Source organism: Taudactylus pleione, unplaced genomic scaffold (assembly GCF_031769625.1).
Source record: "Taudactylus pleione unplaced genomic scaffold, aTauple2 ptg000519l, whole genome shotgun sequence".
Lineage (NCBI taxonomy): Eukaryota > Metazoa > Chordata > Amphibia > Anura > Myobatrachidae > Taudactylus > Taudactylus pleione.
Genome location: NW_028284921.1, coordinates 4,137,301 through 4,150,717, shown reverse-complemented (window position 1 = coordinate 4,150,717; position 13,417 = coordinate 4,137,301). Strand labels below are relative to the sequence as shown.

At 44.9% G+C, this 13,417-nt stretch overlaps 1 pseudogene; it reads left to right on the top strand.

Annotated features, from left to right (window-relative positions):
• The window catches only part of LOC148501403 (uncharacterized), a 97,163-nt pseudogene extending 83,987 nt beyond the window's left edge, over nucleotides 1–13,176 (top strand).
• The last annotated feature ends 241 nt before the right edge of the window (nucleotides 13,177–13,417 follow it).

Here is a 13,417-nt window from a genome sequence, read left to right as displayed (position 1 = left end):
TAACCCCCAAAGTACACTCAAGTCCAAACCAAAAAAAAATTATTTTCTGTGTTTGTGAATTGTGTGCGCAGTAGCCGCACGTGCATCAACAAAGTAGTGCCAAGCGTGCGCCTGTGTCATAAGTAAAGGGCCGGCTGGCTTGACCGTTAAAGGGTGCTGTAACCCCCAAAGTACACTCCAGTCCAAACCAAAAAAAAAATTATTTTCTGTGTTTGTGAATTGTGTGCGCAGTAGCCGCACGTGCATCAACAAAGTAGTGCCAAGCGTGCGCCTGTGTCATAAGTAAAGGGCCGGCTGGCTTGACCGTTAAAGGGTGCTGTAACCCCCGAAAGTACACTCCAGTCCAAACCAAAAAAAAATTATTTTCTGTGTTTGTGAATTGTGTGCGCAGTAGCCGCACGTGCATCAACAAAGTAGTGCCAAGCGTGCGCCTGTGTCATAAGTAAAGGGCCGGCTGGCTTGACCGTTAAAGGGTGCTGTAACCCCCAAAGTACACTCAAGTCCAAACCAAAAAAAAAATTATTTTCTGTGTTTGTGAATTGTGTGCGCAGTAGCCGCACGTGCATCAACAAAGTAGTGCCAAGCGTGCGCCTGTGTCATAAGTAAAGGGCCGGCTGGCTTGACCGTTAAAGGGTGCTGTAACCCCCAAAGTACACTCCAGTCCAAACCAAAAAAAAAATTATTTTCTGTGTTTGTGAATTGTGTGCGCAGTAGCCGCACGTGCATCAACAAAGTAGTGCCAAGCGTGCGCCTGTGTCATAAGTAAAGGGCCGGCTGGCTTGACCGTTAAAGGGTGCTGTAACCCCCAAAGTACACTCCAGTCCAAACCAAAAAAAATATTATTTTCTGTGTTTGTGAATTGTGTGCGCAGTAGCCGCACGTGCATCAACAAAGTAGTGCCAAGCGTGCGCCTGTGTCATAAGTAAAGGGCCGGCTGGCTTGACCGTTAAAGGGTGCTGTAACCCCCAAAGTACACTCCAGTCCAAACCAAAAAAAAAATTATTTTCTGTGTTTGTGAATTGTGTGCGCAGTAGCCGCACGTGCATCAACAAAGTAGTGCCAAGCGTGCGCCTGTGTCTTAAGTAAAGGGCCGGCTGGCTTGACTGTTAAGGGTGCTGTAACCCCCGAAAGTACACTCCAGTCCAAACCAAAAAAAAAATTATTTTCTGTGTTTGTGAATTGTGTGCGCAGTAGCCGCACGTGCATCAACAAAGTAGTGCCAAGCGTGCGCCTGTGTCATAAGTAAAGGGCCGGCTGGCTTGACCGTTAAAGGGTGCTGTAACCCCCAAAGTACACTCCAGTCCAAACCAAAAAAAAAATTATTTTCTGTGTTTGTGAATTGTGTGCGCAGTAGCCGCACGTGCATCAACAAAGTAGTGCCAAGCGTGCGCCTGTGTCATAAGTAAAGGGCTGGCTGGCTTGACCGTTAAAGGGTGCTGTAACCCCCGAAAGTACACTCCAGTCCAAACCAAAAAAAAAATTATTTTCTGTGTTTGTGAATTGTGTGCGCAGTAGCCGCACGTGCATCAACAAAGTAGTGCCAAGCGTGCGCCTGTGTCATAAGTAAAGGGCCGGCTGGCTTGACCGTTAAGGGTGCTGTAACCCCCGAAAGTACACTCCAGTCCAAACCAAAAAAAAAAAATATTTTCTGTGTTTGTGAATTGTGTGCGCAGTAGCCGCACGTGCATCAACAAAGTAGTGCCAAGCGTGCGCCTGTGTCATAAGTAAAGGGCCGGCTGGCTTGACCGTTAAAGGGTGCTGTAACCCCTGAAAGTACACTCCAGTCCAAACCAAAAAAAAAAATTTTTTCTGTGTTTAGCCGCACGTATATATCAAATCGATATAACATAAATGGAGGACCAAACTTTCTCCGATAAAAATAAAATAGAGAAAGATCAAGAACCACTTCCTCCTAGTGCTGAAGCTGCTGCCACTAGTCATGACATAGACGATAACATGCCATCAACGTCGTCTGCCAAGGCCGATGCCCAATGTCATAGTAGAGGGCACATACAATCCCAAATGGCAAAGTTCAGGAAAATGACCTTGAAAAAGACATTTAAATCAGCTGAAGAGAAACGTAAACTTGCCAATATGCCATTTACGACACGGAGTGGCAAGGAACGGCTAAGGTCGATCCCTAGTATGTTCATGACTAGTGGTTCAGCTTCACATGACGATGGAAGCCCTCCTCCCACTAAAAAAATCAAAAGAGTTAAGCTGGCAAAAGCACAGCGAAGAACTGTGCTTTCTAAGAAGATATCACAAATCCCCAAGGAGAGTCCAAGTGTGGTGGTGGTTGCGATGCCTGACCTTCCCAGCACTGGACGGGAAGAGGTGGCTCTTTCCACCATTTGCACGCCCCCTGCAAGTGCTGAAAGGAGCACCCACAGTCCACTTGCTGATATGCAAATTGAAGATGTCACTGTTGAAGTACAACAGGATGAGGATACTGGTGTAGCTGGCGCTGAGGAGGAAGTTGGCGAGGAGGATTCTGATGGTGATGTGGTTTGTTTAAATCAGGCTCCGGGGGAGACAGTTGTTGTCCGTGGGATGAAAAAGCCCATCACGGTCATGCCTGGGCAGAAGACCAAACATTCCACCTCTTTGGTCTGGCAATATTTCTATCCAAATCCGGACAACAACTGTCTTGCCATATGTACCATATGTAAAGGTGAAATAAGTAGGGGTAGGGACGTCAACCACCTAGGAACATCCTCCCTTATACGGCACCTGCAGCACGTTCATAAAAAGTTACTGTCAAGTTCAGAAACTTTGGCTAAGACCGTAAGCAGTCCAGGGACACCTAAATCCCGTTGTCCTGTTGTATCCAAGCGCCTGCAAACCACACCGTCAACTCCCTCCTCGTCAATTTCCTCCTTAGTCAGGATCGGAAGTAGTCCTGCAGGCCATGTCACTGGCATGACTGACTCTCCTATCCGGGATTCCTCTGGAGGATCCTGCATTGCTACGCCTACTGCTGCCGCTGCTGCTGTTGCTGCTGCTGGGAGTCGTTCATCATCCCAGAGAGGAAGTAGGAACACCACTACTTTTACTAAACAATTGACCCTCCAACAGTCCTTAGCGAGGAGGATGAAGTACGACAGCAGTCATCCTGAAGCAAAACGTATAACTGAGGCCTTGACCGCTATGTTGGTGTTAGACGTGCGTCCGGTATCCGCCATTAGTGCAGTGGGATTTAGACAATTGATGGAGGTAGTGTGTCCCCGGTTCCAAATCCCGTCTAGATTCCACTTCACTAGGCAGGCGATACCGAGACTGTACAGAAACGTCAGAAAAAGTGTCCTCAGGGTCCTGAAAAATGCCGTTGTACACAATGTCCACTTAACCACGGACATGTGGACAAGTGGAACAGGGCAGACTAAGGACTATATGACTGTGACAGCCCACTGGGTAGATGTATCACCTTACGCAGCAACAGCAGCAGCGTCACCAGTAGCAGCATCTCAGAAACGCCAGCTCGTTACAAGGCAGGCTACGCTGTGTATCACCGGTTTCAGTAAGAGGCACACCGCCGACAACCTCTTAGAGAAACTGAGGGAAATCATCGCCCAGTGGCTTACCCCACTTAGACTCTCCTGGGGATTTGTGATATCTGACAACGCCACCAATATTGTGCGGGCATTACATCTGGGCAAATTCCAGCACGTCCCATGTTTTGCTCACACAATAAACTTGGTGGTGCAGAATTTTCTGAAAAGCGACAGGGGCGTGCAGGAGACGCTTTGGGTGGCCCGAAAAATTTCTGTCCACTTTCGCCATTCAGCGACTGCGTGCCGAAGACTGGAGCGCCAGCAAACACTCTTGAACCTGCCCCGCCATCACCTGAAGCAAGAGGTTGTGACGCGGTGGAACTCAACCCTCTATATGCTTCAGAGGATGGAGGAGCAGCAAAAGGCCATACAAGCCTATACATCCACCTATGACATAGGCAAAGGAGGGGGTATGCACCTGACTCAAGCGCAGTGGAGAATGATTTCCGTGTTGTGCAAGGTTCTCCAGCCCTTCGAACTTGCCACACGTGAAGTCAGTTCAGACACAGCCAGCTTGAGTCAGGTCATTCCCCTCATCAGGCTTTTGCAGAAGCAGCTGGAGAAAGTGAAGGAGGAGCTAAGACGGAGCGATTCCGCTCGGCATGTGGGACTTGTGGATGAAGCCCTTCATTCGCTTTGCCAGGATTCCAGGGTGGTCAATCTGTTGAAATCAGACCACTACATTTTGGCCACCGTGCTTGATCCTAGGTTTAAAGCCTATGTGGTGTCTCTCTTTCCGGCCGACACAAGCCTGCAGAGGTGCAAAGACCTGCTGGTGAACACACTGTCAGCTGAAGCGGAACGTGACACGTCAACGGCTCCTTCTTCATTTTCTCCCGCAACTGGGGCTGCCAGGAAAAAACTTAGGTATCCTAAGCAACCCACTGGCGGTGATGCAGGGCAGGCAGGACCAAGTTTGGACATCTGGTCCGGACTGAAGGACCTGGCAACAATTTCTGACATGTCTACTGTCACTGCATATGATACTGTCACCATTGACAGAATGGTGGAGGATTACATCGGTGACAGCATCCAAGTAGGCATGTCAGACAGTCCATACCTGTACTGGCAGGAAAAAGAGGCAATTTGGAGGCCCCTGTACAAGCTGGCTCTATTTTACCTGAGTTGCCCCCCCTCCAGTGTGTACTCCGAAAGAGTGTTTAGTGCAGCCGGGAACCTTGTCAGCGAAAGGCGTAGGAGGTTGCTTCCACAGAATGTGGAGAAGATGATGTTCATCAAAATGAATTATCAGCTCTTCCAGGGAGACCAGCCTCCAGAAGGTACAGAGGGACCTGTGGTGGTGGATTCAAGTGGGGACGAGTTAATACTTTGTGAGGATGAGGATGTACACACTGAAGAGGGTGAGGAATCGGTGGATGAGGAGGATGAGGATGACATCTTGCCTCCGTAGAGCCAGTTTGTGCAGGGACACATTAATTGCCAGCTTGTTTTGTGGGGGCCCAAACGAACCAATCATTTCAGCCACAGTTGTGTGGCAGACCCTGGCGCTGAAATGATTGATTTGTTAAAGTGTGCATGTCCTGTTTATACAACATAAGGGTGGGTGGGAGGGCCCAAGGACAATTCCATCTTGCACTTCTTTTTTTTCTTTGCATTATGTACAGTTTGGGGCCTAGTTTTTCTAACTGCCATCCTGTCTGCCACTGCAGTGTCACTCCTAGATGGGTCACGTGTTTGTGCCGCCCACTCGTGTCGCTTAGCATAGTCATCCAGCTACCTCGGTGCAACCTTTTGGACATGAAAACACTATTGTGAGGTGTGAGGTGTTCAGAATAGACTGGAAATTAGTGGAAATTAAGGTTATTGAGGTTAATAATAGCATAGGAGCAGAGAAACCAACAAATTCTGTGATTTTAGCTGTTTTTATGCTTTTTAAAAAAAAAATACAGATCCAAAACACAAAACCCAGAACCCAAAACACGGAAGGGTGGTTTTGGCAAAACCAATCCAGATCCAAAACACGAAGAAAGATCCAGATCCAAAACCAAAACACAAAACACGAAAAGTGGCCGGTGCACACCCCTACTATTAACTACGTCATTCACAGACATATCGCATCTGCCCTACAGCACAGCTAATGCCGATATATCTCTTTGATGCCGATACTGGCCCAAAGCATTCAGTCTGCTCCATATCCTTCAGGTAAAATCATGTACTGTCCTGACTTGCAGTCACAGGGGGAAGCTGTATGTCTGGGTGTCCCTCTCCAGCTTGTGTGGATTAGGCTGCTGGAGGCATGTAGTGAGAGCCCTGGGTTCCACCTTCTATTGCATGTGCCTCCCAGAGGCTGGGTTGAGAAGCTGCCCCCGGTCCTTTGTTCCACCTCCCCTTTTTGCATTGTGTGTGTCTGCTGTGGAAAAGGCGGAACCATTTATTACAAAACAGGAAGGGTGCATTTCACGATTAACAAAATGGACAGTGGGAAAACACATACATATATATATATATATATATATATATATATATATATAAAACACACCAATGACGGCGGCACTCGGGGATTTGAAAAAATACAGCACACACGTAGATACAGTCTAGTCGACATTTCAATGCACCAGTATTTCATCAGGACACAAAGAATACAAACAAGACTAAAACTTAAGAAAGTGCTCCCCCTCAGCATGATTCCGTGTTCATCCTTTCAGCTTCTGGACGGAATCCCATCAATGCGCGCATCATGATGCCATCACCAACGTGCACCCGTCACCATGGTAACAGTTAGTACACAGCAATGCAGCCACCAGTAAACATACAGCGAATAAAATATTCAATGGTACAACCAGGATATACAAACATGATAACAGATGAATAAAACATCCCAGCAACCAGCACACTGTGTATATAAACCAAGAAAACTGAGTAAGATGAATAATTATTGTAGTAATAACTCACTTTCAGGATTGTGGCAACCTAATACAAAACCATACGATTCTAATGTTGTTATTAATAACTTTAGATGAAAATGCCACATCCATGCAAGCAAGATACCACAGGTGTAAAATAATCTATATTTAAAGCTACGTCAAATACATAGTAAGTTTATAAAAAACAATGCAGCCCCATCGTTTCATTAAGTCACTTTGGGCTTAAGGTATCCAAAATAAAAATCCACTTGGCTTCTTTTTGCAGGAGGATCCTAGATCTATTACCACCCCTCACCAAAGGGGGAATATGATCAATGACCATATGTCTCATTGTCGTGAGAGAATGTCCTGCACTGGCAAAATGTTTCGCCACAGGTTGTTCTCACGTTCCTGAGAGGATGGCGGCACGGTTCGAAGACCTGTGCATCGCCATCCTCTCTTTGAACTATCGGTCTTCCCAATATAGTATTTACCGCAGGACATATAAGTGCATACACCACGAACTTACTAAAACAACACACATGGTGGGAGGTTTTAAAAATTTTAGCAGAGTATGGATGTTTAATCATGCTGCCAGTGAGCATATACCCACAGGTAACACACCCCGTACATTTGAAACATCCTTTTTTAAGTGAACCCAAGACATTTTTTATACCGTTTTACCCAGATGTGTCACGTCTGTATGCACTAAGAAATTGTGTATATTTCTGCCCCAAGAATAGCATGCAAGAATACGTTCATCATGAAGTACAGACAAATGCTTATCACTAGTAATTAGTGGCCAATAATTCTTAATGGCTATGCAGGCTTTAAAGCTAGCTGTATTATAGCTACGTGGCCATGGTATCCTCTTGGTGATACAGTGGACAGTGATATAGTGTGTGTGTGTATATATATATATATATATTAGGGATGTGCAGGCTCGGATAGGTTCGAGTTTACACGTTGAGTTCGGATTTTTCCCTCCAAAAAAACGGAACTCAGAAAGAGGCTAAACGTCATCTTACATGGACGAACATCATCATTCCTGGAAAAAAGTCCAGGAATGATGATGTTCGTCCATGTAAGATGACGTTTAGCCTCTTTCTGAGTTCCGTTTTTTTGGAGGGAAAAATCCGAACTCAACGTGCAAACTCGAACCTATCCGAGCCTGCACATCCCTAATATATATATATATATATATATATATATATATATATATACACACACACAGATAGATAGACAGACATACAGACACATGCATACATACAGACACAGAAAGACAGACACATGCATAGACAGACAGATATACATACAGACAGACACACACACACAAACACATAGACACATTTAGTCAGCACACACATATTTGAAATAACAAAACATCGCCCCCCTGCAAAGTTTATGCCATTGTGACATATATATATATATATATATATATATATGCCCCACTCCACCCTCCACTTACCTGGTATGGTTGGAGAAGAAAGGAAGGAAGCAGGATCTCCTCCACTCTGAGGCACTCCCCATCACACGCTGCCCTCTCTCTCTTTCCTCCATGGGTGCGGTGCCATTTCAGCTCTTCTCACTCCTCCGATAAGCCACGCCCCCTTTTCCCATTCTCTCTAGCCTCTTGGATATCTGGGTAGGGAAACCTTGCTCCCCATTGGTCGACAGTGGCCATCTTTTTGTAGCCTGATATGGGGGCAGCCATTTTCTCTTAGCCCCTACTCCATGAATCGGATCTCTCTCTCAAGCTCGGCAGCGGCCGGGGAGCAGGAGCATCCTCTGCCTGCGCAGCCTGGCGGCCCTGAAGTACTAGAATTGTACCGGCCCGGGGGGCAGTTGGCACCCTGCCCCCCGGCCCAGCCCGCCCCTGGCTGTCAGTGTTGCAAAGTTTTCTGGGCACTTTACATATCTGGCAGGACACGCTGAGAGTTGCAGTTCAACAACAGATGAAGAGCCACAGGCTTATTAGTGACAGTAGAAATAACATCAGTTCAGAAAAGCAAACATCTCCCGAGCATTAACCTAATAAAGAATATATATTTGGAAATTGAACAGTACCGCGCGATAAAACACACATTTCCATCTTTGCAGAGTATGATTTCTTTTTCCATTTGTTTTCAGTTCCCTGAGGTTCCGGAATGGCTTTTTGATGCTAATAATTTCAGTCACCAAAACCAAGAGTAGCAATGGTTTAGAGTGTTACAGGAAAAGGTGAAAGCACAAAAGAAAAAAAGATAAATATGAGTCAGTTTACTGCATTTAGTCATTCACTAATCCCCACATGATTAATTATATCTACAGTATGTGTGTTATACTAAATATCTGAAATATGCTACTGAAAATTGGTCACACGCAGACATACAATTAGCATAAGAGTTTACAGAAATAGTTTTCACCTATCAGCAAGGGCGTATTAACGTCCGCATGCTTCGGGCCCCCTCCTCTGAGCAGCGGGCTCCCCCTTAGCCGCACATCTTACCTTGTGCACCAGAAAGTGGTCCCACCGCCTCCTTGGCGCCATCTTCCCAGTGATATATGGAGAGCAAGAGCGCAAAGGCTCTGGCACAAGGCAATATTTGCTTTTACTGCGCGGCACCATCTTCCTGAAGATGTCATTGGAAAGATGGCACCGCCGAGGAAAAGGAACCCACTTAAAGAATGTAAGCTCTTTCGAGCAGGGCCCTCTACCTTCTTGTGCTTCTCCCTACTGTAATTTAATTTATCTCTTACTCCTCACTAGGGCAACCAACACTCGGCTGCTTATGTTGGCGTAAAGGTCGCTAATATAGCAATGTTTATTATACATGTCCATGTCCTGCTTTGTATTGTATTGTAAGTCACTGGTTACTTATTTGTTCATGTACTTTGTAAGGCGCTGCGGAACACTTGTGGCGCCATATAAATAAATAATAATAATAATAATAACTCGTTGGCACAGGTTAAGCATAATCGGATGCAGGGTGTGCGGTGCAGGTTTCCCTGGAAGGGGCCCGTGTGCACCTCATACTCTAAATCCATTATAAATACACCCAAGCCTATCAGACAGGCCCTCTTTTATTAAAAAGAGGCTATGGAAGGAAGAATCCCTCCTTTCTTTCGTTCGCCAGGGAGGAGAAAAGTTAGGCAGCATGCTCAACATGCTAGTTCCTTACTAGATAACCGTCTTCCTCACCAGGGTTGGTTCAATGCTCCACACGGGCCTAGAGAGCTGACAAAGGCCAGCCATACACAAGTCAATTCTCAGAGTTTGCTAATCATCCAACTTGCTGGAAAATCTGTAATTAATAAAAGAAGAACTGCTTCAGAGGTGATAGGTTCTCTTTAATTCCAATAAAATTAGATAATAAATGTAAAGTTATGTGCCTGCATTAGCAAGAATACTCTCATTAATGTACAATGGATTACCTTAATACATTTCTGAATTAGCAAGTCAAAGTGGCGGCAACTGCCAGGATCAAACATTTGCTTGTGTTCTGAATGCAGCCCACTCACAGTAAAGTACCTCATTGATATTCACCTCTACTCTTCATTTTGGGCACTGTATAATTATATGGATGTGGAACATTGTAATTATTGTTATCTTTATTTATAAAGCACCGATTTATTGTGCCACATTGTTCATTGAGATGATCCTGACACAAAAAAGCACATACAATGACATGAGATAGTAAAGATGGTCCTGCTAAAGTTAACAAAATAAAAGATTTGTTGATTATTGTCACTGGCTACTTTGAGTATATAAAGACCTCCTTGGGCTTTGTTAGAGGTTCCTCTAACAAGATTTGGGGGTATTATTTATTAAAGATGTGCGCCGACTCCCATGTTTTGGTTTTGGATCCGGATTCATCTTCGTGTTTTGGTTTTGCAAAACCACTCTCACCTTTTTGCTTTAGTTTTGGTTTTGGATCTGTATGTTTAAAAAAAAAATATTAAAACACAGCAAAAATTATGTAATTTTGACCTGTTAGCAGCACGTAATCCAAAACCCAAGTTCGGTTTTTAAATCTGAGTTCCCAACCACAAGAATATCCATTCCAAACTGATACGCAATAGGACTCGGTACCCCAAAGTGATTCTGAACTCTGCTCGACTTAGAACCCTTAAAATTCGGTTGTTGTTGGTTCTCTGAGAACCGGACCCACATATCTCGATTATTTACTAAAGTGCGGCTTTTTAGAAGTGGAGTCGTAGGCCATAGCCACCAATCAGATTCTATTTATCTTTTATCTAGCACCTTCTAGAAGATAATACTTAGAATCTTATTGGCGGCTATGGGCAACAACTCCATTTCTAAAACCTGCACTTTAGTAAACATAACCCTTGCACATACACATTTGCATTCAAGCTGACATGGAGACCAGGAGCTATGTGATGTACATGGCACAATACTTTACTAAACAGAAAGTAAAAGCATGAATACCAGCACATATAAAAAATGCAAAACTGCGGCCAAACTTTTTCCAACACAAGAATTGCAATGGAAATAAAATATATTATACAGTAGAGGACCTAATAATTCCCTCAAACCAAGATAATAATTCCCTCAAATCAAGATAGGCAATCACTTATAAGTCGCATTGGTTAATTTCGTACCCATGGGGGATAACGTCTTTCTGCAATAGGTACAGATAAGTCTATTGTCATAGAAACAGTATCTCCAACAGTAAGGTCTGTGTCAAACAATTAGCCACCCATGACAGTCCATCTTCTGGATCATTCATAGCGGTGGAACTGGTACCTACACAGTAACACCTGCAGCAACTTTATACAGACTATGATCAACTGGCAAACTCTGCTCCCGTAACTGATCATTATGTATGTGTCACAACACATCAGGACTTATTTTGACAATGTAATACCACTTTCAGACAGAAAAATCCCTAAAACCCGGGTTTTTCCCATATCTTTCAACCCGGGAATTTGCTCCTAACCCCCTTTCACACAGCACTAGACCCAGGAAATTCCCGGGCTGACCCCTTTTACACAGAACCCAGGTCCGCCCTGCAATATACTGTGTGTCATAATAAAAGGACTGCTTTTACGGCACACAGAGATGAGGTCATGAAAAGTGGGTGGTGACTGCTCACTGCATTGCATTAACCATGGCTGGCGAGTTACTACACAGTAGCTCAGTGCTCCGCATTTATTGCTGTTTTTTGCTGTTTTACACAGCAAATGAAAGCCTGATGCAGGTGCTTACACTGTGCTACCTGCCACAGTCTTATGCCAGGAAGAGAAGGGAGCAATTTCTGGTGGAGTAGGGCTTCTATTCGGCAAATTGCTCATTGTGGACCAGAGACCGCAGGCATGGAGAAGCTTTCTGGGTGACTGGAGGCTTTTGCGCCAAAGCAGTGGATGGCGCACTTTCGTATGTCACGTGGTACCTACAACTACCTGCTGGAACTTCTCACCCCAGCACTCACGAGGGGAAGCACTAACTACCGCAAGACCATTGAGCCATTCAGGAGACTAGGGATTGTGTTGTGGTGGTACGCAGCCCCAGGGGAATACCGTACCATCTCCTGTTTGTTTGGTGTTGTCATTTTAATGGTGTGTGTGCTAGTGCGGGAAGTGACACAGGCATTGTTGGAGACCCTTTACCACCGCTTCATTTCCTTACAGCAAGGTGACCGGCTGGATGACACGATCAAAGGATTCCTGCAATGTGGATATCCCCAGTGCGGTGGGGCCACAGATGGGACCCACATACCCATTATTGCCCCCACAGAAAACCCAGCGGATTACCACAACTGTAAATGCTGGCACTCCATCATCCTGCAGGCTGTAGTGGACCATAAGTATTGGTAAGTAGTATGTTGTGTTGTAAAGTGAGAGATATGCTGGGCCCATAATGTGTATTGTTAACCAACAGCTAATACGTGTACTATTAGTTTCACAGATGTATATATTGGCTGGCCTGGGCATGCTCATGACTCACGTGTACTTGCCAATTCTGACTTGTTCGAGAATGCGGAGGACAGGCAAGATGGATGGCTGTTCCATAGAGAGGTACATTGTTCTCTTTTGTTTCCTTGTGTTTTTTACAGTACAATCAAAATGCATTTTCGGTACAGGGTTGCCCTATATCCCAGCATACCCTGCCACAGATTATACCCTGCCACCATATACAGTAGGCCTGGGCAACTTGTGGCTCTTCAGCTTCTGTGAAACTACACATCCCAGCATGCCCTACCACAGTTTTCAAATTTGGAAAGGCATGCTGATGTGTGTAGTTTTACAACAGCTGGAGAGTCACAGGTTGGCCAGGTGTGATATACAGATTGCCACCTATACTATATTTAAAGTTTTTTGTTTAACTTTACAGAAATCCAAATTTGTAGATGGGGTGGAGATCAAAAATCCACATTATTGGAGATGCTGCGTACCCTTTGAGGTGATGGCTTATCAAGGGCTTCACTCAACATCTCCCACTGTTTCTGGAACAAGTCCAGTTCACCCACACTCTCAGCTTGGCCAGGTTGGTGGTAAAAAATGCCTTTGGTAGGTGTCTACTTAAGTGCAATGACATTGCCCTCAACCTGGTACCGGATGTGGCTGCTGCTTACTGCATTCTGCACAATGTCTGCGATCTCAACAAAGAACACTTTCTACCAGAGTGGAATGTGGTGGACTGTGACCTGTCTGATACTCCGGTAGAAGCAGCAGCCTACGAGGGCGAAACAACTAGTGCCAGTGCTGAGGTCATCCGTAACACTCTCACTGGTAACTTACCTACTATGACACAGTAGAGGACACAAGTGTTCTGTTGCAATCAAAGTTTTGTTTTATTTGTTAGGCTCATGTTATGTACATGTTACCTCACATGTAACACCTTCAATATAACATGTTTATGTTTAAAGTGCTTCTTTTATTATTGGACAAATATGCATTAGCCTTTAACAACATAACCTTTATGCATTTAACAATTGAAATGTGTATACAGAGAATAGAAAAATAGGTTGTGCTGTCAGGCAGTCTAAAATATAATAG